This window comes from Parasteatoda tepidariorum, chromosome 4 (genome assembly GCF_982258835.1).
Source record: "Parasteatoda tepidariorum strain Cologne lab strain chromosome 4, Ptep-v5.0, whole genome shotgun sequence".
Classification (NCBI taxonomy): Eukaryota; Metazoa; Arthropoda; class Arachnida; order Araneae; family Theridiidae; genus Parasteatoda; species Parasteatoda tepidariorum.
This window is the reverse complement of record NC_141758.1, coordinates 13556161-13582175: the sequence shown is the minus strand read 5'-3', so window position 1 is coordinate 13582175 and position 26015 is coordinate 13556161. Positions and strand designations below refer to the sequence as shown.

Sequence of the window (26015 nt, the reverse complement as noted above, 5' to 3'; positions counted from 1 at the left end):
CGTAAATATGCCACATCTTCGTGACACGCTGACCGTGCTGACACGTAAATATGTCACAGTTTCTTCACATTGTGACTGTGTTGTGACATGAATATCTTCATATGACAACGCACTTCCTCGCTACACAATGACGTCACTGCGACACGTAAATGTCTCATTGTGGTCTCATTTTGACAAAATGTGTCGTCTCCAAAGATATACATAGTAACCTTTTCAGTTCCACAAGTCGACGTCACGGAAGTCACACGTGACTTCGGAGTTGAGTCTCCCTGACTTTCGAATTTTTGTTGCTATCTGGTAATGTTGATATATGGTTGGTCGATTTCCGAATATTCAGCCATCCAAATGTGATTTCTTTCCTAACGACCAAATGTAATTTAATCTCTTATGGGATCTTCATGTACTAACAACTTTAAACAGTGTGTGTATGAAATTTTCTGTGAAAATTATTATTCTATATTGAAAAATACTTGCAGTTAATAATTTTTGATAAACTACGCGAATGATTTTTAACTGAAAATTATACACTACAAATGGTTGCGATTGAATAATAACAAGTATTTTATATAAAAAAACACTTGTGTGAAAGTGGTAATACATTAGATATAATACATTTAATTACTTTTTTTAATTACTTAGAAATAAAACATCGCAAATTGCTTTTTGCAGTTTTTTCCTTTACAGAAAAAAAATCATTATTATTTTTTTTCAAAGTTGTGAAAAATTATTGAATTTACTGATAAGACCAGTCAATGTTTCTTTTCGTTTAGAAACTTAACATTGTTAAACCAAACTAGAAGAGCAGTTACTTACCAGTAATTTTAGCTTACTGACGATAATTGAAGTAATCGAATCAAGAACAGAAACAGAATTCCTGTACTATTTTTCTCAAAATTGCGTTATTTTATACGTAAGCTGATTTCTCGCATTAGAAAGCCCAAACATTTTTATCTAATAATCAACAACAAATTATGTCCGTGTAAGGAAAACATCTAATTATTTAAAGTGGAATTTTTGATAGTACATAATCCTACTCACTTGAGAAACAGTGAGATCTTTTCGATATGGAACAAATATCTTCTTCATGAAATAAGTCGAGAAATGAGTACAAAACTTAGACGAAATTTTGTTGTATTTGTTCACGAAGAACTCCTACAGCATGATCTGTTATAATGCTAATCAATAATACTTAACAATAAAGCATACTTTAGAAGATTAAAATATGAAAAAAGTTTTACCCAGGATTTTTTACAATAGTAGGCTATGCCAGTGATTCTCAACCACTGTGCCGCAGCACTTTTGTGTGCCGCAAAATTCTTAAAATGTGCCGCCAAACATTAGAAAAGATACAATAAAAATTATAATGCTTTTCTTTAATTATGAGTAAAGTTAAAATTAAGGAAAAGTTTATATATATATATATATAATATATATATATATATATATATATATATATATATATATATATATATATATATATATATATATATATATATATATATATATATATATATATATATATATATATAAAACTTTTTATAATTTTTCACCGCATTAGTTGCAGACAGTCTTAAAATAAGATGGAAATATTTAAATTGTATATGACACGCAATTTTAAAAAATTTGTAAGAGCTAATCATTAAAATAAGCTATGCAATTAATAAACAAATTAACAAAATATAGCTAAAAAAACAAATGTATAAAAAACAAATGTATAAAAAACAAATTAACGAAGAAGAACTAACAAAAATTAAGCAAACAATTAATAATTAGCAAAAAAACTAGTTAACAAGAAATTGCAAAAAATAACAGATAATAACTATGGAAAACAAGCTAACAATTAATAACTAGCAAAAAAATAACTAACTTTTACTAATTTATAAAAAAAATTGTTCGAAAGAAATAATGAATCCCTTAATAAATGTGCTTTTGTAGTACATATTATTTTATTTCACATTCAAAATTATTATCACAAACTATTTAACACCGTGTAAAATATGTAATTAACCAACTTTTAATCTAATTTTTTTCATTGTGTGCCGTCAAATTTCGAAGTCGTTAAAAGTGTGCCGCAACAAAAAAAGGTTGAGAATCACTGAGCTATGCCTAAGGAATAAAAATTTCTGGAAAAAAAGCTTCTATGGAACAAAAGTTTTCGACGTATAGGAAGAATAGATTATAACTATAGGGAATAGAACAATATTTCCAGTGCAAATTAAAAAATTTTAATGTTGAGCAATTTGTTTGCGGATGACTATGTTTAATTTTAGGAGGTTTAGCTTAAAATCAATTATTTTGAACTTTTTTCTTTGTCACCAAAAGGAAGAAAAAAAACAAATAAAAAAGGATAAAACTAACAAAACTTTTACCATTTTTGCTTTTAAAATCGTTTGCTTCACAAAAACAAAATTTGAGCGAAATTGGTTGCATAGTACCTGGGAAATCAAATTTTAAAAATGTCATATATTTAAAATTTGATTACATTGTGTGTACTTAGAAAACCTATATTCCTATATATAAACTTTCTAGACCAATTCTTCTTTATTTTTTATTTATTTTTATTTTTAATTATTTATTTAGGTTACTGAAAGACCTAATTATATAGAATGATGTGAACTGAAGCGTTTTTTATTTATAATTTTTTTTCCCACTCATTGTTCATTGAAAAGATAAATTATGAAATTTCAGTGCTTTGGACTTACAATGTTTCCACTTTTTGTTTTATAACTTTAAATCCGATCGAATTACGCATTTGCATTCACGTGATTTTCCCTCTTGTTTTGAATGCTTTTGATAAGAAGTGAAATAAGTATTTTTAAGTGAATGAGAGGTGAAATGTTTTGCTAGACAAAACCCAACTCATTGCAACTAACAACCTGATTAAAAACTGTTATCTCTATGTGTGCTACAGTTATCTTTTGTTTAATTGTGTTATGCGTCTGATAAAACCTCGATTTTATTATCTGGGAATTTGCGAATAATTTTATAATGCAGCGGTAAAGAATATTGATAATATTGATATTGTCATAAAACTTCCATAATTTTGTAAAAACATTCATTTGTGAACAATTTAATTTTCAATCAAAATTTTATATTTCCTTACTTGAATTTATTTTAAAAAGATGTCAAAAACTTCATAATTAGGTGAGTTTTTTTATTTATTTTTTATTTTTGACCAATACCTTTTTGTTAACATATTAGGAGGGGTTGTTTGATAAAAAACAGCACGGGTCGTTAAAGATTTTTTTAAAAAGTTAACAGGAGGAAAAACATCGTCATAATACAAAAATGGACATTTTTATTTGGAACTTTCCATGAAGTACAGAGATGCCAACTTGCTCCGGACAGAAAATAAATATTTTGAAGTTGTTGTTTATCAATTGCATACCTGCCAACTTTCACTCTTTCCGATAATGGATTTTCAGAGTGGTTGTAAAACAATAAACAATCTGACTCAAAAATATATTTATATTTTGATCCCGTTGAAATTCGCTTGCGCAAGGATTATTATGCTTTCATACATTTATTGTAATTATTTATATGTAGTGGTGGTCAAACTCATTTATAATTATCATTTTAATTCAAAAAGTTAATTGGAATAACCTGAGTATTGCTACCACTTCAAATATGAAAATAAAATCTTCCGGAAGAGTTGGCAGGTATGCAATTGGGATTCATGGTATAATAAATACAATTTAGTAGATTTTTATCCACCACTATTTCTAAATAATTCGTTGGCTTATATAATTCGCCACTTCTGAACACATTTGAATTTGCTGTACCTTTTAAAAAGTAAGCAAAAATAGTCAAATATTTGCAAAATTTACTCTAAAGTTATTTAAAGTTTTTAAATTATTTTGGCGTGACCGGAGCAGTTGGCATCTCAGGAAGTATTTTAATTCTGTTTTTAAAATTTTTTCGTCCCTAGTTCAAAACTACCATCAGCTATTTCTCATGCTATTATATATAGAGATATTCCGGATAAATATTTTAGAGTGGTATTTTTTTAATGCATGATTACTTTAGTAAATTCGATTTTCTAAACTTTTTCTCACCACTACTTTTATAACTTGCTGAGGCTTATGTGATATGCCACTTTGTTAAATTAGCATACCTGCCAACTCTCCCGCATTTTGCGGGAGATTTTATTTTCATATTTAAAGTGGTAGTAAATATATACTATTTTTTCTTTTATAAATTTAATTTTTAAATGATTTTGATCACCACTATTCTTACAAAAATTAAGCTTATATATTAATATGCGTTACTATCATGGTTGTCAACGTAATTCTTTCAAATACAACGCATTTGTTTGCTTAAAATTGAAGTTTTAATTCTATTTTAATACCACTGGGAAAAATGATAATGGTAGGGATTAAAAGTTGGCAGGTCTGTATTACGACATTACACTAGGCGCCTACGGGCACTACTATAGATGAAGAAGTTGGGGGTCCTCTTCAAGTACAGGTACTTCGTATCCAAATTCAGCCTAAGCCTAGCATTTAAACCGTGTTGTGCTTTTTAAAAAGGAGGCAAAACTATCTGAAAATCTGCAAATTTTAGCTTGCAATTCTCGATCGTTTTTTAATTTCGTTTTTGCAATTAAACAATAAATTAATGGTTGAACCAATCATACATCATTTTAAAGTACGCAGATGTACATAGCAAAACAAAATATTCCATCTAAATCGGTGTTATAGCTCCTAAAAAAACAAATTTTTAAAAGTCGTATAAATAAATTCGTTTTCTCAGGAACTATTCAACCGATTTCACTCAAATGTTATATTTTGCCAAAAAAATTATATAGTGACCCACAAAATCGTATTCCCTACAATTCAAAATCTGTGTCACTAAATAGAATTGTTACTTGGCGGGTTTGGCTTACTCGAAATAGAATGGAAAGAACAGTTGCTTATGTACACAAATTTCACGTTTCAATAACCAATCAGGATTGAGATACCCACACTAAGTCCCAAGAAGGCATCCCAATGCAAGCAGAAAATTGCAAATATCATAAGTCGTTCCCGGGATATTATGACATTTGCACTCCTTTCCTTTATTTCTCTCAGGAAATTATTCTGTTCATTATTATTTTGGAATTAATTACAGCACAGTTTTTTTTTCTTGCATTCTATTCTGAAAATGTTTTAAGTTAATTTGGCCTTTTTAGGACAGTTTTGAGAATTTACAGAGAAACAAAATCCGAGTTAAAATCATCTTTTTTTTCTATTTATTCTTTATAATAAAAAAATTCTATATAAATACTTAAACCCGTTTTTCCTTAATTCTTTAAAAAGCATAAAAACGTTTAGTTGAAGCAAAATTAAGAGTTTCAAATCTTAATAATTCCGAGTGATTCGAACCTACGTTAACAAAAAACAAATATAAAAACAAATAAACACAAATAATATAAAAACAAATAAAAACAAATATAAAAATAAATAAACACAAATAATATAAAAACAAATAAAAACAAATATAAAAACAAATAAACACAAATAATATAAGAACAAATAAACACAAATAATATAAAAACAAATATAAAAACAAATAACAAAATGATAAACAAATATAAACAAATAATATAAAAACAAATGCTGTTAGAGTGCAATGTTATAAAAACAAATGCTGTTAGAGTGCATGGCGGTACTTGTCTACAGAAATGAATCACGCGGTTTCCGTGATTTGTTCACGCATAAAGAAACACAAGAACTTCAGTTTTACGTTTATTCATAGTTGACTTGTAAACAATGTAGCACGAGTTTGTGATTTTATCAAAAGTTTTCTGATTTTATCCAAAGGGTAAAGTATCATACAATTATATTTTAAAAGTTTTTTTTATTAGAAATATAGATTTTATGCAGTCACGATGAAAACGTAATAAATTTCCGAGCTAAAAATTTGCCTGAAATTGTTTTAAATTTTGATTTTTAGTTATATAATATCTTTTAAGGAGATGAATTTTTATTTTAATTTCTTGAGTAGTCTTAATAATGAGAAATAAAATAAAAAGTGATGAAATAATAGATTAAATTATTTTGTATGTTTATGATAACGCTAATTCTAGTGTGTATAAAATTTTCAAAATAAAGGAATATAAAGTACTAGTGGCTGAAACACTGCTATACTAACTCTTTGTACAAAAAAAAAATCTTTCTTTATGCAGCAATAGATTTGGAAGATTTTACATGGACTATTTGAAAACTCATATGTAAAGGGATACCATAAATAATGTATCTTTTACATATAATTTGTTGCCACGATTCTCCAAAATCACGTGCAAATAATAATTGAAATAGTATTTTTTGCTTGCGGAATTCCACCTCGCTACTACTTATAGTTTAGTTTTGCCTAAAGTCTTCATGTAATTTTCCATGAATATGAGAATAAGCTAATTGTAAAAATTTTATTTGTATTGTACTGTTTATTTTTCCTATTTCTAAAAATAAGTAAATGACATCATATTTCAAATTGGGGATATTCCTAAAACCCCCCGGGGAAAGTTGGTTCTTTGTTGTCGTTGTTCTAATGTCACTTGTCAATACCAGCAAGCCTGCTTGGTGAAACCAAGCGAATATAAGGCAAAGAGTGCGTTTCTTGTTTCTCAGTGGCTCCATTTAGGGCAAAGAATACGACTTCAGCCACGCACACGTCAAAGCCCTTTTATAGGGTAAGCCCATTCATTCATTAACAGATCGTACTTTTGACCTGAAACATAGAACGATCATTATATTTTGGTACCCTCAGAGGTACTGATTTGTCTGGGAACTTGGAGGACTTTGTGACCCCGACTGATTTAACGTGCACCAGTCATTATTTACTATAATTGGAGTCTTCGGTCGGCGGGGATCGGGATCACGATCTGTTGAACATGGGCACAACGCCTTATCAACCAGGCTATCCCGTCCTTGGTTTTTTGTACCTCTTACACATTATGTGTCACTCTTTTTCACCATCCATATGAGAACAATGAAAAGGGAGTTAGGAGGAAACTCCGTTGTCAATATCCAACACAAAAAACTAGTTTACATAATTTGGGTTGTACATTGTACATTATGCATATCTGAGTCACGGTGCATACACGCGTTATTACCGACTCTTTTCTCTCTTTACATGTGGTAATAAGTAGAACCAATTCAATATTTTCGAACGTCATCCACTCTATAGCCCCACTCATAAGATGCGGTGGAATTTTTTTCATTCTACTCCAAAAATAACAAATTACTTTTTCATGCATTTATTCACGTGTGTTTAATCACGTGTAACCCAATGAAGTGAACCGGGTTTGATTCCCAGCGATGGTTGGTCGATATGAATTTGGTATCTGACTTCCAAAGACTACAGTGCTGACGTAAAATATTCTCAGTGGTGGACGGATCATGGGTTAGAGTCTCCTTGCCGTTGGGCAAACAGTGATGGGTTTTAGTGGTTTTCCTCTACATGTAACGCAAATGCGGGTTAATTCCTTCAAAAGATCCTCCACAAAGGCAAATAACTCCCAATACTTGATGCAGCAGTTCCCTTGTCTTCTGGATTGGGTTCAAAATTAAAAGGCTATGGAGTTAAACATTAATACTCGTAAATTGGTTCAGCTGTTCAACGATGGTTATAAAAAATATGCAAAAAGAGTGACTACTAATTCAATTTTTTTTAAAATAGATTATAATTAGCAATGTTTTATAATATATTGTTTTCAGTTTACTATTAAAAATGATTGTATAGAAAGTTTTTTTTAAATATGAATGATTTGAAATGTAAGTAATAGTGTGAGTTACGATTTAATTGTTAAAGATGTGATAAAAAAAATAAAAATAAATTGAATTTCCACCACTTTCACATTTTTAGTCGCCTCTGGCGTTCCTGCAATGCAGAATTTGGATTGAGCAAAATAAGCAAATGAAGTTAACCGTATAAATTTCACTGTTCCAATTTTAGAACGTGTTAATTTTTTTCAAAATGCTAAAATCTGGTATGTCTAATCTTTAAACTTTTCATTCCTAGCTCTTACGATGCAAGTGACGTAGTGTAGGTATCTCTAGCTTGATTGGTTGTTGAAACCTGGCATTTGTTTACGTTAGCAACTTTTGTTTATATTCCATTTCAAATAAGCCCAGACCGTCAAGTGACACATTCTATATTCGTTCACAAAAATTATTTCTCAAAAATTTCAATTTTTTTCTCTTTTTTACCTCGAAGAGACGTAACACAAAGACAGGCAGGAAGCCATGTGGTACAGTCCGCAAAAAAAAAAACGAATCACCCTGAATAACTTTCGTTCTAATGATCGGATTTTCACGAACTAAGTGTCAATCTTAATGGTTCCTGGGGGTGACCTCAAATATGTTAATTAATTAGTGCTAACTATTAATTAAGTTACGAAATCAGACACAAAAACGTACTTTCTCTGAATAAACATATAATTTTTTTTACATATTTGGAATCTAGACCCTTGAATTAGTGGGGGTAGACAAAATTTTAAAAAAATTGGGTGGTAAATTGGGCTGCAATAAATGTTTACATATTTGGCGATAGTCCAGAAAGCCGCCAAAAAAAGTCGCCTGCGCAAATAAATATTTTAAGATAACCCATTGACTAATTCAAAAGAGGAGTGCTTAATTTTACTAGGTTGCTACGCAACCAAACTATGATAGTAAAAAAATTGAAATAATGTTCAGTGATTGCTCGGAGGGGCTTAATTTATTGTTAATAGAAAATATCTCGAAGTTTTCAGGCCATAAACAATTTTTTTAGGGGATTTCTGTCCAAAAAGCAAAAAAAATATTATTTTAATCTCCTTTGAAAAGTAAACTTGAATCGATTTATAAATTATTTATGATAGTTTTTAGAATTTAAATACACGAACTTTTTATCTGATATTGTTTAGATTACACTGTTTTTACTATTTTTATTCGAGGATTTTATACTAAAATAAAATGAGCATAACTTATTATAGCTATATACAAAATTTTAGGGATAATCATTTTTAGTTTTAATCGAGTCTTCTAGGCAAGAAAATTTGAAGAAAAAAAAAGTGCTTGAAAAATAAAATGTAGATGGTATAATAATTCTAATGCACATTCACAAGGCTTTCTATAATTTACGATATTTCTTTTTTCTATAACTCAAGGAATTGCTGAATGTTTAGTGGCATTTTAAAAAGATTGAAATATGTTATGTTTAAGAATAAGATATTGAAATAATATGTTGCAAATTGTAGGATTCATTGCTTAAAAAATCGCTTCATTCTACTAGATATTTAGGTTACATCGTTTCCTTTGGATAAAGATGATTAGCAAATAGCATCCTCATGTTTCGATACATTCTGAAACTTATACGTTCGCAAATTCACCATAAAATGTCGCACAGCATATTCTTCAATTACGATAAGCTACATTTACCACCAAATACTGCTACTATGGTTATTTTTGCTTTCTTATATATATCTGATGATCTCTTTTTAAACAGAGCTCGTAAGATTCTTAAGATACTGAAATGGGGGCACAAAAACTTAAGAGATAAAATATTTAATTTCATTAACTCAAAATATCTGGTGTCAAAATGTTAATTTTTAAGTTAAATATAACTTTTACAATATTGATGTTCTTACATTTTTAAAGACCATATGAATCCTGATAAAATATTAAAATGCATATGTTTACTTTAACTAGTGTAAAATCCTTATCAAAATAATGATCAAGACAAGACCCAAATGTAAAACAGTATAATTGACGATAAAAACTCAACTGGCTTCAAACCATATGAAGAGGGAAGTAAAAGTCGACATGTTTCGAGTTTTCAAATATAATCGCCCATTCTCAAGACTTGTCAGGCATGGATAACTTGTGACTTTTATTATTGGACGCTCAAAACATGTCTATTTTTATTATCATCTATTATTTTTTAAAATCAATGAAGTTTTTATATTTTCGATTCAGTTTCTTGGGATTATCCATTTAGTTACACAACATATTAAATTATTTCACTCGATATTAAAATAAGTTTTACATATGTTATAGGCACAGGTTCTTAGATTGAAAAAATAATAATTCACTACTTTGTAAAAAAATTAATGCAGTAAAAAAAAATTTTTTTTTTTTTGCTGCAAGTCTTAACATTTTAGTTTAAGGTCATAAAAAAATTCCGTTTACAATTGAAATTTCAAAAGTCGAATGTGAAAATGGAATGTCCCCTAGTACCAGGAATCGAAATTAAATAGTAACAAGGACAACTTTTTTAAACAAGTTAGCGTTTCCGTCCTACTCGAGGTTGTTTGAAAAGGTATTTTTTATATATCGATTCCAAAGTTTATTCTACATATATTTCAGGGTATACTTTCGGAGTATTTCGATCGAGTTTATTTTTACACCCTTATTTGCTTAAAATTATTAAATAATTTACTTAAAATAAATTATTCAAGCTACATGATTTAATGCATTTATAGTATAATAATAAACGGAGCTTCCGACGCATATCCTTAACCTTAATACCGCTATCATTAAATAAATGGAATATTCTTAGATAAATAATAAAAGTTAATTTTTCCCTCGTGTAATTTTCAAGGAATAATATGTTTCGATCAAGCAGATTTCATTCTGGAAATAGCGAAATTATTGAGTAGGTCCCTTGGAGCAATATCATTCTTATCCTCTTTTGAAGAAATATAGGAAAAATTAGTTTTCACAGTTTCTGTAAAAAGTATGTTAGCCTACTTGCCACGTTTTTTTAAAAAAAATTTTTTACTAAAATAAGGTCGGAAATTGTGTATTGTGTGCACAGCTTCGGAATCCTTACAAATTTCAATTTTTAGTATTTCCTGATTAACAAAATAAGGCATTTTCCTGATAACAAATTATACTACAATAATATCTTGGAAATCATGCTAAAGTAAAAAATTAAACAAAATAGTTTAGTATATTATCAGAAAAAAAATCTACTTGGTATCATAAAGAGTAAAAGATATAATGAAATAATTAGCGAATCACACGTGGTCAGATAATTAAAAATTTAATTTCACAACTAAGATAGTAGGACGACATTTAAGATACTGAGATATTTTAAGACACTAAAAAAATTGGTTACGTATTCCACAGCTTTTTTTGTTCGGTATCTTTATCCACTTTGTAGTGACTTATAAAACATCAACACTATTTTAGATAATCTAAGTTGAAGTCACAAGAAACAAAAAAAAGAAGACAATCAATAATTTATATTCTTTTTTCAAAAAAATAGTATGCTAAGTAAATAATCAGCTGTTTTGCATTAAATAATTTTAAAAAACTGAATGTTTTTAATTTCTTAACAAGGTTTTATTCTTAGCTAGCAGACAATAATTCTTTAAAAAAAACTTGACTATAATTTGAAAAGGAAACCTAAATTAAAGAAAATCTAAATTAAAGTTCTAAAAAAATTATTAGTATATTAATGAAGATATAATAAACGTAAAATGGAAAAGAATAAGAATTTTAAAATGTTAAAATTTTATTAAATAGTTGGTAAAATAGTTCTGCGATAATAAATAGTTCTGCGATACACTTCCGGAAATTTCTTTTAAGATTAGGATGATATAGGGTAAACCAACAAATGAAGGAGCATTTCATAGATATTTCTTAGAAATAAGATTTTAAACGTTTTAATTTAGATTGATTGGTAAGAGTAGCTTACTACCTAACAATAGGAAGTCCTTTAACAATGCATTTAGTTATCTGGTCTTTGAGTCTTCTCTGGAAAAAGTTTCGAATTTGTTAGTATCTGTTCAACGCCTTGTTTCTTTGACAAAATTATAAGGTTAGTGTTTGTTGTTATCCGTTTAAACTACAATTAATTGCATATAATAATGCTTTTTCTTTTCATTGTGAAAAAAAGAATTCAAAATATGGTCATTGAAGTTACGTTTTATTTATTTTAAGCATCATAACATAAGCAAGTACTGAGATTAGGGGGTGTTTATTAACTGGATTACAGAACAATGAAAAACCAATGTATAAACAAGTGTTCCTTTAATGGGATTTTTTCAAGTTAATGAAAATAAAAGAAACATTTTAATTTTCTTGTACCTTTTGTCATATTATAAATCAAAATTATGTTAAAAATTAAAAAAAACAGCTTCTAACCAGTGAAGGAACAGGCATGTTCCTTCACTGAGAATAGATTTCCCAGTGAATGAATAGTATGTGTGAAATATGATTGTACTTGGATAATTAGTAGTTCAGCGACATAGAGGACTCCTAAAATTCAGTTAAATGTTGTATGAATAGTTCCTATAACTATTTCATTTAAATATGCAAATTTAATTGCTAAATTTATTTAAAGAATTATAATAATAATTAATTTATTATTTATCTTTATAAATGTAGTGATTAGTTATTACATCATACCCTAGACTCCTTAATAAACTATGTTTATTAACTAAATATAACAACTAAATATAATAATAAAAGCTTGAATGGAATCTTTGCAGGATTTTGTGCCAATAATTAGCTAAATTATTATCCTATTGTCGTCTTTAATGTCCTAACGGGAACTGGTAGGAAAAATCCATTTAAAGACAATTATCTAGGTGAAAAATGGGTGAAGTTTTTTTAAGGTGACATCCACCGATAACTCAGTGCAATGCGAAGATAATTTCAAAAGGCAAAACTTCCCTTAGAGAATAATATTCGAAATACTGGTTTTAAGAACTTCAGAGAATATTTAGGAGGGAAGTAGCCCTGGCATCCTTTTATAAAGTGATTGCATTTACAATGCGAATGAAACAAGAGTTGAATACTGTCCTTAAACGGGAAAAATCTGCGGCCTTAAAAATTATAAGGATTTATATTCTGAAGTACCTAGGAAAGAAAAAGTACCTCCATTGGTAGTTTTTCCTTACAGAAGAATTCGTAGAGATATTTCAGAATCAGTCCCTGCTACATATTTCATTGGAAAAAGCTATTCATGAAATGAAACGATGACCGCAGCATCATTTTACAAATATATTGCAAATGTTTCTACCCATGGCTAATTAAAAATGCAATCAAATTCCTAATTTTGCTTCTTCTGGATAGGTATAAATCTCATATCAATTTAAAACTGAGCAAGTTTTGTTCCTCAAAACAAATTTTCTGGTTTAGTTTTCTACGTAATTCTTGGAAATCTCGTTAGATCTTGAAAACAAAAGAATTGTAAAACAATATGTCTAGAAAATTTTACATCCATTTTTAAATAAGATTTGAGGCATCAACTGATGAAGTTAAAATGCTTTTATGAAATGCGATATTTTTTCATTCGATGTAGAAAACGTTGACTGTAACAAATGCATGCAAAACAGACACCAAGAGTTAATGAGCAAGACAACTTATCAACAAAACACATGCTTCGAGAATAACGATGTGCTATTTTTTCAGAAGCTTGAGAAGGAAATCTCACAAGTTATGTTGCAAATTTTTGAAGGAACATTGACAGAAAAGTTTAATCTCCCAAATATCCAATAGCCTGCGCTTTTCTCAATATTGAAGAATTTATTTCAAAAAGAACAATTGTATAATCAAATTTTGGCTCTGAAGCTGAGACAACTAACATTAATAATGAAAGTATCTTGAAAACCGATTTTGAGATAAGTCCTCCTGAGGCATTGTTAGTTGCAAAAACGATTGGTTTCATAAGTAACTACTAGATATAAGTCACTGAGAGATGGGTTTTACTCAAACTTCGAAGCTCCTTTTTCTCATTTATTATCCAGTGAGGAATTCTGGAAATGGAACTGGAAAATCAAAAGAAATTTCGAAGATACATTTACATTGGCCAAAAATTTGGAAAAAAGAGGAAGGTTAAATCAAAAGAAAAAGATATAAATTACTCATGACGAAGAGAAAAAAAATACTTAAGAAGATTTAAAAAAAAACTTAAAAAATATGAGGAAAAGATTAAACAAAAAAATGATCGAATTATAATAATAATAAAAACATCATCAGATTACACAATGATAAACATTCATAATTTAGAACGGACTATTAAACTGTGAGAAAAAAATGAAAAACATTTTTTTAAAATTATGTATTCAAACATATTTTACTTTCCATTCCATGACTGAAAAAAAAAGTAAAATTTTCCACATTAACTATGGTTATATGTCGTAATTCCAAGAAAAATCTTGTTTTTAGACATTTGTGTGGCCTATGGATTCCTAACGAGCATCAAACATTATCAAAATTAAGTGTTCATTCTCTGGAAAATTTAGTGTTTATTCACTGGTAAGAACTGTTCCTTCACTTGGTCATCTTACTACTTATTATTTAAACCACCAAAAGCTTAAAACAATATTATGTAAGTTATCTAACTTTTTTTTTACATAATTTGCATTTAATAACAAATATGTCGAAACCATCATTTAGCTAAAATTACAAATTTTGAAATTTTTATGAATTTTTTTTAAAGGCAAGCTAAGCTTAAGTGTTCCTTCATTGTTTAGTTTACCCTATAAGATGTTGAGAAATTTGTGATGTTGTGAGAGATGTTTAAAAATGTTGACTGCGTATTTTTATAAATATTTATAAAATATATATTCAAGAAATTGATAAATATATTATTCCAAATCTATGCATACGTATGTATATTATTGAAATTGTATCAGTTATTGAAAAACAAAATAAAAAAATAAAAAATAATCACATTAAATAAGCACAATCTGGTGTATTCTATCAGAAGCACGCTTTTTTAAAACTAGACATTTGTTGAATAAAGTGTTTTTTATTCAAAATTCTTTACTAAATTGCAAATAAATTATTAAATGACTAAAAAAGAAACATCGTATTTTATAGTGTGAAAGAAATAAAAATAAAAAGATTAGCAAACGATTATTAGCGAAAAAAATATGAATGAAATTTTACGCTACGCGCGCGAAGTCAAGTTCCTCCCAAGTTTATCACATTTTAATATTAATCGCCCCAATTGGTTATTTCTTTATTGTCGCCAAATTATTTTTTTAAAAATAATTAATTTTAATTTTTCTCAGCTTCTAATAAATAAAAACAGTTGAAACTTTAGATTTTTCAATTGAAAAATATGTAGATTAATATGGTATAAAAAAATTCATACTTTATAATTCAATATTTTTTCATCATCACTTTAATTAAATAATAAAAAATAATAAATAATTATTAAAAATTATTTTTTGCATGAAATTATTTTTGGGTAAATGAGTTTTATGAGTGGGTGCAATTTTTTTGGAATTGCTTTATTAGTTTTGAAAATATGACTGAAAACGCAAAAAGCGAAATTAACATTAAGGGGTACGAACTTTGAATCGCTCTCCTGACCAAACTATGGAGACCACATTTCCCAGATTGCGGCTACCCCCTATATTTTGAAGATAAGAAATCCAAATATGTTAAAAAAATGCATGTTTATTCAGAGAAAGTACGTTTTTGTGTCTGATTTCGTAACTTAATTAATAGTTAGCACTAATTAATTAGCATATTTGAGGTCACCCCCAGGAACCATTAAGATTGACACTTAGTACGTGAAAATCCGATCATTAGAACGAAAGTTATTCAGGGTGATTCGTTTTTTTTTTTTGCGGACTGTACATAAACGAACTAATTATGCATCGAAGTTGCATAATTAGTTCGTTCTAGTTAGTTCTAGTAAAGTAACCATGATTTTGAAATATGTACCGTTACCCCTTTGGCTGTGATCTCAAAATTTAAATTTAGTAACGGTTACCCAGGTTATTTAGTAGACAAATATCTAATGAATTACAGAAAACTTTCAACATTTAAAACTCATTTTTATTGCACCTCTAAATCTTCAAAAAACATAATTTCACACATTTCCAAATGCCAACATGGGAATAAACATTTATACATTAATTAAAACAAAAATGCAACCTTAAAACACTCAAGCATAACCTTCAACTTCTACAGTTCAAAAAAAAGACATTTATAAAATAAAAACTTCATTTAACATTTCTAAAAACCCAGACTTGGTTTATGATATCTATAAATTACACTTAAATGCTGATTGTTCTCCTACACAAAAAAAAAACACAACATAACAGTTCAGAATTTTCGGTAAATGATTCCTCTAAAATGTTAACGAAATAAAATTTAAAGTTTTATAAGTACCCTACGGAATTTACTGCTTTCACTCTGGAACCGCCCACCGGAAAGGTAGATGAACTCATGGACAAACTCCTCGGCTAGGATCTCGAAATTTCTCCAGCTATTCTAATTTCAAGCGACTTAGGCATGCAGAAGGGGGACACCGGACGTCCAGCATAGATTCCTTCGGACTTGGCCCATCGTCTCAAAGATATCGGCTTTTGGCTAATCCCGGTAGTCCTTCCCGCTAGAGACTTCAGTTTAGCTTTCCCTAAGGTTACGATCCACCATCTCCGAGATACTGTCACGAACCACTCCTTCAGCGGACAAACTCCGTATCCCCAGGATACTGCTCTGATTAACGGCCCACTACTGGTACTGCAACTGCTACTACTGGTACTGCAACTGCTACTCGCCACATTCATCGCTTCTCTTTTATCCTCCCGTCAACAAGGCGAAAGAATCTAGACTGACCTGTTTACCACGTCCAGAGTCATCCCGCATCCGGCGGACGTCAGAACCAAAAAAAAAGATCCCTGAGAAAAACCGTCATGAATCCACTAATACCCTATACAAGTTATAATACCATCTTCAATAAATATTAATAAATTTAGTTCCATAGATTTTACCCAAAAAAATCCCTTTTTAAAAGACTAATTCAAAATTTCTAAAGAAAATATCATTATGATTGAATTTAAACTTTACCGTAGTGGTGCCATCTACAGACAAATAATCTATCTTTAAAAGTATTACAAAAAAAACTTATAATAAATTTCAATTTATTACAATACCATCGCCTCACCGAAAAAAAATTAAAATACTTTTAATTTTTTGAAACACTATAGCACTATGTTAAACTGACCTGGAACACTATCAAGAAATCAAGAAAACTAAATTACTGGTTTCACACAAAAAATTCCGTTTTTTCCTTTTCTCTAAGCTGTTCATAAATAATTCCTATTTAAAGTTCAAAATCTCTAAAAGCACCACGCGGCTTTAAACCTACTTTTAGATCTTTATCACTAAAACCAAATCTGACCCTAACAATGTGCACCTTGCAAGGAAACAGAAAAGAGGAATCAAATATGCGCCAAAGTAGTTTAAACTACACTTAACTTTAAAAAACATTATAACTCAGATTTACACTTAGCAATACCTTTTCCAGCGGCCCATAGGGGGTCAGGAAAAGATTGTACAGCAACGTTATCAATCTTCAGCTTTCAAATTTTAAACATCTAAAGATTCGTAATCTGCATTTTCAAAATAACATTAAAAAAACAAAAATGGGACAAACCCAGTTTTGACTGATTACATACATCATTACAAATGCCAGTGGAGACCTACACTTCACACTTATGTACATAAAAGGACCGTGGTCCACCTGAAAACAAAAAACAGTCTCCACCGACCTACTACATTCCGGCTTATGTAACCAAAATATGCACCGCCAGATATAAACTCCTCCTCCATATTTGGAGAACATTTGACATTCCACCCCAAAACATTTATAACCCAATTTAAAACAAGAAAAATTTAGTTGCACCCCCCTCTTACAAATTCTAATTTCTTATGACCCGTCCATTTACTCGTTGTCTTAAGTTATAACGAGGTTGCGGAAAAGGCACGAATTTACCTGTCTCATACAGTAGATTTCCTGGAGCAGGCGTCTCTACTCTTTCCCTATCTACACTGCCACTGATTTGGTCACCGAACCCACTATCTCTGAATCGCAAAACTTCCAATCTTTGCTCCGCCTTTGCCACATTCTCCACATGAACAACCCTAGTATAGCCAAAATTTTTTGTATGTTGGATTTTCAAAGTGACCGGAGATAAGACTTCAACCACCCTGAAAGGGCCCTCATTAAATTTAGCAAATTTCTTGCACTGGTTTTTCTTTAACACAGGATTGAACCAGTATACTTCATCCCCTGCTTGGAAACTATATTGTTTGATGTTTTTGTCTCTACGAGCTTTTCTATTTTCCGCAGAATATTCTAGATTTTCCCTCGCTGATGCATAAGTACTATGCAATTTACCAAGTAAATCTTTGGCAAAGTCCTCAGCACCCGCATAAGAGAAAGGTTTATGATTCCTAAGAAATTCCAGCGGCAAAGTTAATTTCCTACAATATGTTAACAGTGCCGGAGTACTTGCAACGTTAAAAGGGAAAAATTGCCAGGTATAAATACGCCCGTTTGACCATCCTGTGGCGAAAGCTTATCTTTAGGACACATATTCGATTACAATTCAAATTTCACAAGCACACTATTAATTGAGTAAATCTTAACTTGTTTACGTCTATTTCAAAAACTGGGAATACATGAATACACTCAAATATGATACAACTTTAAAACACATAAAAAGTCAAATGTTAGCATCTGGAAATGCAAAAGATTGCAGCACCAATTTAGGCCCTATCTATTAAATTTGCCTATCCTGGTCACGGCACCAATTTGTACCGTTACCCCTTTGGCTGTGATCTCAAAATTTAAATTTAGTAACGGTTACCCAGGTTATTTAGTAGACAAATATCTAATGAATTACAGAAAACTTTCAACATTTAAAACTCATTTTTATTGCACCTCTAAATCTTCAAAAAACATAATTTCACACATTTCCAAATGCCAACATGGGAATAAACATTTATACATTAATTAAAACAAAAATGCAACCTTAAAACACTCAAGCATAACCTTCAACTTCTACAGTTCAAAAAAAAGACATTTATAAAATAAAAACTTCATTTAACATTTCTAAAAACCCAGACTTGGTTTATGATATCTATAAATTACACTTAAATGCTGATTGTTCTCCTACACAAAAAAAAAACACAACATAACAGTTCAGAATTTTCGGTAAATGATTCCTCTAAAATGTTAACGAAATAAAATTTAAAGTTTTATAAGTACCCTACGGAATTTACTGCTTTCACTCTGGAACCGCCCACCGGAAAGGTAGATGAACTCATGGACAAACTCCTCGGCTAGGATCTCGAAATTTCTCCAGCTATTCTAATTTCAAGCGACTTAGGCATGCAGAAGGGGGACACCGGACGTCCAGCATAGATTCCTTCGGACTTGGCCCATCGTCTCAAAGATATCGGCTTTTGGCTAATCCCGGTAGTCCTTCCCGCTAGAGACTTCAGTTTAGCTTTCCCTAAGGTTACGATCCACCATCTCCGAGATACTGTCACGAACCACTCCTTCAGCGGACAAACTCCGTATCCCCAGGATACTGCTCTGATTAACGGCCCACTACTGGTACTGCAACTGCTACTACTGGTACTGCAACTGCTACTCGCCACATTCATCGCTTCTCTTTTATCCTCCCGTCAACAAGGCGAAAGAATCTAGACTGACCTGTTTACCACGTCCAGAGTCATCCCGCATCCGGCGGACGTCAGAACCAAAAAAAAAGATCCCTGAGAAAAACCGTCATGAATCCACTAATACCCTATACAAGTTATAATACCATCTTCAATAAATATTAATAAATTTAGTTCCATAGATTTTACCCAAAAAAATCCCTTTTTAAAAGACTAATTCAAAATTTCTAAAGAAAATATCATTATGATTGAATTTAAACTTTACCGTAGTGGTGCCATCTACAGACAAATAATCTATCTTTAAAAGTATTACAAAAAAAACTTATAATAAATTTCAATTTATTACAAATATATCATGGTTAGAATAAAATACTTAGCCAAATAATAAATCTTAGATAAATAAAAGAAATAGACGAGAAAGAATTATATTTTAACTAATTCGACGTGTTTAATTTTTATTTAATTAACATTCTAACTAATTAAAAAAACTTGATAATAAATATCAAATTACTTTCAAGCGGTTCACCTAATATATCAGTTGATAAAAAATTACTAAATTATCTATCACATATATCCAATATATCTTATTTCGAAATCATGCAGTTGTTACATTTTTTTTTCTTTTACAAAATTAGTAACTAAGTGGAGAAAATCCCCATAAATTTTATAAGCAAACCTGGCATTCTTAAAAGCCCTTTTCCATAAGTGCAAATAAGAGTAAGGCAGAACGGTTATTAGCTTCTACTTTTAGCTTTAACCTTTTACACTCTGTGTACCTACTATTCCATGCACTAAATCTTTTAAAATACATAATGCCGTATTTTTATATAATTTTTAAAATTTTTAAAAATATTGGGGTTGCTAAAAATGGGCATCTCAGAGGCGACATTGGAGTGCAAAGGGTTAATAACTGCTATTTTGAAATCACTCCATAGGATTGCAATATCAGAGATGCTAACTTGCACCGCTTTGTTAAAAATTGTTTTCTAGTGGTGCAACATTACTTTACATCACTTAGCTCAAAATTACTTTAATGTTACTTTTACTTTAGTATTTTTCATTTTAAGTTTTCAATCAGTACATGTCAAATATTCAAAGTATCATATGCAATGCATCTTTATTGCAGTGATCTCGTGGGAACAATTTTAAAAATTGGGCCTTTTTTAATTTCATATGCTTGTTTCTTCAATTTTGTTTTCATACTGATGGAGAATTTTTCCCATCTATAATTTTTCCCTTTTGAATTGTAAGGTATATGCTTGTTTTTACCCAATACAAAAACTTTTTATTATTTTACACGTTGACTGTCATGGAGGTCACCGGTGACCGACACTGAGATTTTTTCGTAGAGCCACGTAGGTCACCGGTGACCGAAGCCAAGATTATTAAAAGCACATAATTCGAGAAAATTTTTAATTTTTTTTATTATTATAGTTACTAAAATGGTTTGAAGAAACAATTGTAATATAAGAACACACAAAACTAGTCTTATTTGCATACACATACATAGCAACTTACTCCGAACAGCGAATAAATATTCTCAAGTGGTAGTTTATTAATTGTGATTCTTAGTTTAATAAATTCAATTTAGTAGATTTTTATCCACCACTATTTCTAAACAATTCATAGGGTTATACAATTCACTACTTATTCAAATATCTCACGCTAAACCTTTTAAAAAACTAGCAAAATCTGTCTAAAATTCGCTAATTTTGTTTGTAGTTATTTACCGGCAAACTATGTAAAATTAGCGTGGCATTCAACGTGTTAATTTTATTTTTGATAACTAAACAATTTATTGAATTCAACTTAAATTTAACCAATTAAATAGGCTCTGCTAGAAATTTTAAAGTGTTTGAAACAATAATAATATTGAAATTTACTCCTACCTTAATAATACCAATGAGCTAAGTTAAACCATTTTATCATACTTCTTTCATAGCAGAATGTTTCAACTTTCAAGCGATGGATTGCGCAATTTAACAAATCATTAAGTGTGCAGCAAATTAGCACTGATGGGTGAAATGTTTTCCTATAGCTGCATTATTTACTCCTAATGGATTAAAAATCGAAATACGTCAAAAAAAAGTTGTATTTATTTCATCTCTTAGAACTACTGGAGCGCGTTGAACAGCAATATCGTGTAAATTTGCAGCAACACTAAAATGACGGCACGTGTAACCACTGTATAGTGCAAATTAAACCATCGTAAACTTGATCGTACAATACGATAATTTAACTTAAATGAAAACACGGTTTAAATTAACATAATACCAATGTTATAGCACATTTGCACTATATATGATTCAACAGTATATAGGTCTGCAAAACACATTGCCCTTTTTTAAAATAGCAAAAAAATTGCACTGTTAAAAACTCTGGAGTCGGTTGAACTGCTATATCGTGTAAGTTAGCAGCAACACTAATAAGACGCCACGTGTAACCACTGTATCGTGCAAATTATACCACCGTAAGCCAGATTGTACGATGCAGTTTTTTATTATAATGAAATATTGGTTTTATTTAACTATATATCAAATTTACGTCACATTTCACGATGTAATGTTCAACAGTAAACATATGCAAAATATATGGTTCTTTCATGAAATAAAAAAAAAAAAAATGTTTACGCTTTTAGAAATTTTGGTGTGGGTTGAACCACACTTACGTGCAAATAGGCTCCAAAAGGTTAATATTGTGCAAATATAACCACAGAACTTGGTAAATTAAATCAATTGAAACTTGATTACACGGTACTATGAAACTTAAGTGTAATATGATACTTGTACGTAAATACTGTTCTTATTGAACAACATATCAGTTGTAACAAATTTGCATTATGTTACTGCTTAGATTTTTCCCTTTGATAATCATTTTGTCTCAGAAACAGAATTTTACCTTTTGGGGGAAGATTGTATGAGGCCCAGAAAAATAAACGAAATGCTTTAAATAATAGTTAATCTAAAGATCTGATTTTCACATACTAGGTTTTAATCTTATTAAATCGAGGGTGACCACAAATATGTATATTAATTAGTGTGGGCAATACTTTTCATAGCGAAATAAGACACAAATACATACTTTATCAGAGTAAACATATTTTTTTCACCGGATTCGGATTTCTGTTCTCTAAGGTATAGGGGGTAGCCACAATCTGGGAAATAAGGCCCTATAATTTGGTCAGGAGAGCGATCCAAAGTTCGGACCCCTTAATGTTAATTTTACTTCTTGCTATATCTTGAAATATTTTAAGGCGAATTTAAAACACTTTACACACAATTATAAAATATTTCGATTCTTTTTTATCTTCTTATCTAATCCTCTTTTTTTCTAAGGATTTGAGTTCCCGAATCTTTATGGATGTAAGGAATAGTCGAAATATGAGAAAATAGTTCTAATAGTCCAGAAGGTTTTCGAAATTTTGGGCCTGTTAATGCTTTTTTTGTGCATATTTCAAAAATCTTTAAAATGAAAAATTTTGCACAAAACTATACAATTCGTTACGCTAAAGATAATTTTCAGCAAAATGGATTTTTTATAATTATTTATTACTTGTAATTACTTTTTAAAAATATTAAAAAATAGCTGAATTGATACTCAAATTCTTACATCACGTTAAAAGTGTAATTTTATATGACAAATTTGAACAAAATTTGCATAATGGTTCCTGAAAAATCAAACTTTAAAAAATTTCAATTTTTTAAAATTCGATTTCTCTCTTACTAATTGTCCGATTCCATTCAAATTTCGCTAGCTATATAAAATTGCATTTTTTAAAATTACATTTTTTCAAAATTACATTTTTTAAAATTACATTTTTTCAAAATCACAATTTTTAGAATAATACATTTTTTCCCCTTGAATTTGAAATTTTTTTGAATCATTATTAAATAATAAATAATTAATAAAATCCATTTTTTTGCATGGAAAAACTAGTCCTATTATTGTGTGCATCTTTGGATAAACAAACTTTTTAAGGGCGTGCAAATAGTGTTCGATTCATTTAAAAAATTCTCGAGATATGGAAAATACGCTAAAATTAAATTAATATCAAAGGATTCAAACTTATAACTGCTCTCGTTAGCAAACTATTTACATCCCTGCCAACTTTTAGTCCTTTCAAGGACGGAATATAAATTACAATTTTAGGCAGAAACATATGCTGTATTTACAATTAAGCTTGCGCGGACTATCACAACAGCATACCTGCCAACTCTTCCGGAATTTTATTTTCATATTTAAAGTGGTAGCAATACTCATGTTATTCCAATTAACCTTTTGAATTATAATGATAATTATAAATGAGTTTGACCACCACTACATATAAATAATTACAATAAGTATATCAAAGCATAATAATCATTGATCAAGCGAATTTTAAGGGAATCAAAAGATAAATATAATTTTGAGTCAGATTGTTTTTCGTTGATTGTATTACAACCACTCTGAAATTCCATTCTCGGAAAGAGTGAAAGTTGGTAGGTATGCTACAGTTATGCGGATTGATATATTTATGCTTTTTAAAAAAATAGTGGTGATCTAAAAGATTATAAATTAAGTTATTAAATGCAAGGAACATATAGAAAGCATACATTTTACTAGCACTTTAATTATAAAAATAAAATTTTACGCCAAATGCGTAAAAGTTGTCAGGTAAGCATTGATTACATTGCAGCTACCCTTTATTATTTGGGGATCAGGAATCTTTATCCATCGAACAAAAGGAATGTTTATTTAGAAAAGGTACGTTTTGGTTTCTGATTTCGTACTTAAACTATCGTTTGCACTAGTAACTAGCATGTATGAGATTATGCCTTTAAGACGACAAGATATAGTCCTAGATCGTGAAAATCCGATTAATCAGGATCAAAAGTAATTTAGAGTATTTCGTTTATTTCATTGCTCAACGTATAAAACATTTATTCAATAAATAAAAACATGCTTGGTAATTATTATAATACCACCTTTTTTTGTCAAATAAAAATTTTATATAATTAACAATTCTGTTTAATGAAATGGTCTCTCACTGAACTGACTTCAAATAATTAAAATGTCAACCGAGGCTGACATGCAATGTATACTCTAGCTCCAGCTTTTCTCGCTACCATTACATCATTCATTAATTTACCCATTAAGATTAAATGTTTTTCCTTCTCGCTAAAAAGGCTTTTATCGGGCACTTCCGTTGCAAATCTGAATAAACTGTCTACTACTCTAAATGTTAAAATACTTACGTCTTGAAGTTCAGCGAGCTTTAATTTAGAGAACTTTTAACCGTTAACCCCTTGGGGACGGGTGATTCAGAAAAGCATTCGTACAAAACCAGAATCAAGTTGTAATTAAATAAAAAGCGATAACTTAAATGTAGTCGTTGCTAATTTCACAAACTTACTTTGCTTTTACTTTAATTATTGTCAGTTTAATCATATATATAATCAATGTTGGATGCTGGATATTGGGGTTATCTCGGCGTTTGGCGCGAAGCGCCACTAACCGATTCATCGATTCTGTTTTGTTGTATTCTGGGAGGTCCTATATATCTTTGAAGTTGTAGTATGTTGTAACAACAAGTCCTTAAAGAAGTAAATCTTTAGTTTTGAAGGGAAAATCATCTTTGGAATGGGGAGATCCCCTTGAGTGGAGTTGTATGATAAAGTTAATAGTATTTTGATAGTACTAATGAATGTTAATTCAAAGTATAACTAAATAGTTTTATTTTGAACAAAATAATAGTGAATTAAATAAATCAAACAATTGTAACTCCGCCTACAAATAAACTGCTAAAGAATTACTTTGATTACCAGTTTTATCTTTTTTCCCTGATTGATACGGTTTTATGCTGGCACGTGTTTGTGGCAGCAGGGGTGAAAGCGCGACGGAAAAGAGGAAAGGCTGGTAGTAAAACCATTTCAGTTATAGCTAGTTTTGGTGAGGAGTTTACTTATTCTTCTTTTAAATTTTTCAACAATATCTACTTTATCTTGGATAAGAAGCAGTTTTATATGCATGCCAGAATTATTAAAGAAATCTTGATAGTTACAGATATTTCATTTTTTTCGAAAAAAATACTGGAATGAAATGTTTGACGTACCAGGTTTTTCTTTTTTCCGTCTTGCTATATAAGGGCTTTCACCCATGTGTGACAGTCGGCGCGAAAGGGTTAAGAGAAATCTGATTGCAAACAATAAACAATAACGTTTTCGAAAAGCTCATTTATTGAAAAAATAAAAGAGTGGTATTAACATAATTTCATTAATAATATTTGTCTCGGACATTTTTCGAAGATGTGAAGGTATTTAAATCAACAGATTCACAGCCAGTAAAAAGAAGTAACTTATCTCTCATTGAAGACTGGTAATCTATAAATATAAAACGAAAGTTACATTTTCTTATTTCAGCAACCATTTTAGTATTTAAAATAAGTTTATTTTAATAAACAAAATTTTATTATCACGAGAATACATCAAATTTTCTGCAAAGATATCTGTACGTTAATATTCGTTTTTCTAAAATTTCATCTGTTTTATTGAACTAAACTGATATCTGTCAACTTTTACGCATTCGGCGTAAAATGTTATTTCTATATTTAAAGTGGTAGTAAAATGTATGCTT

The 26015-nt window shown here is 29.8% G+C and overlaps 1 protein-coding gene across 1 annotated transcript in view; it reads left to right on the top strand.

Moving 5' to 3' along the window:
* Positions 1 to 2847: 2847 nt before the first annotated feature.
* LOC107455754 (putative inorganic phosphate cotransporter) overlaps positions 2848 to 26015 on the top strand; it is a 71863-nt gene continuing 48695 nt past the window's right edge. Inside the window, exon 1 of the mRNA XM_071181986.2 lies at positions 2848 to 3144. The gene's annotated coding sequence lies outside the window, so the exon portion shown is untranslated. The remainder of the gene's footprint in view (positions 3145 to 26015) is intronic.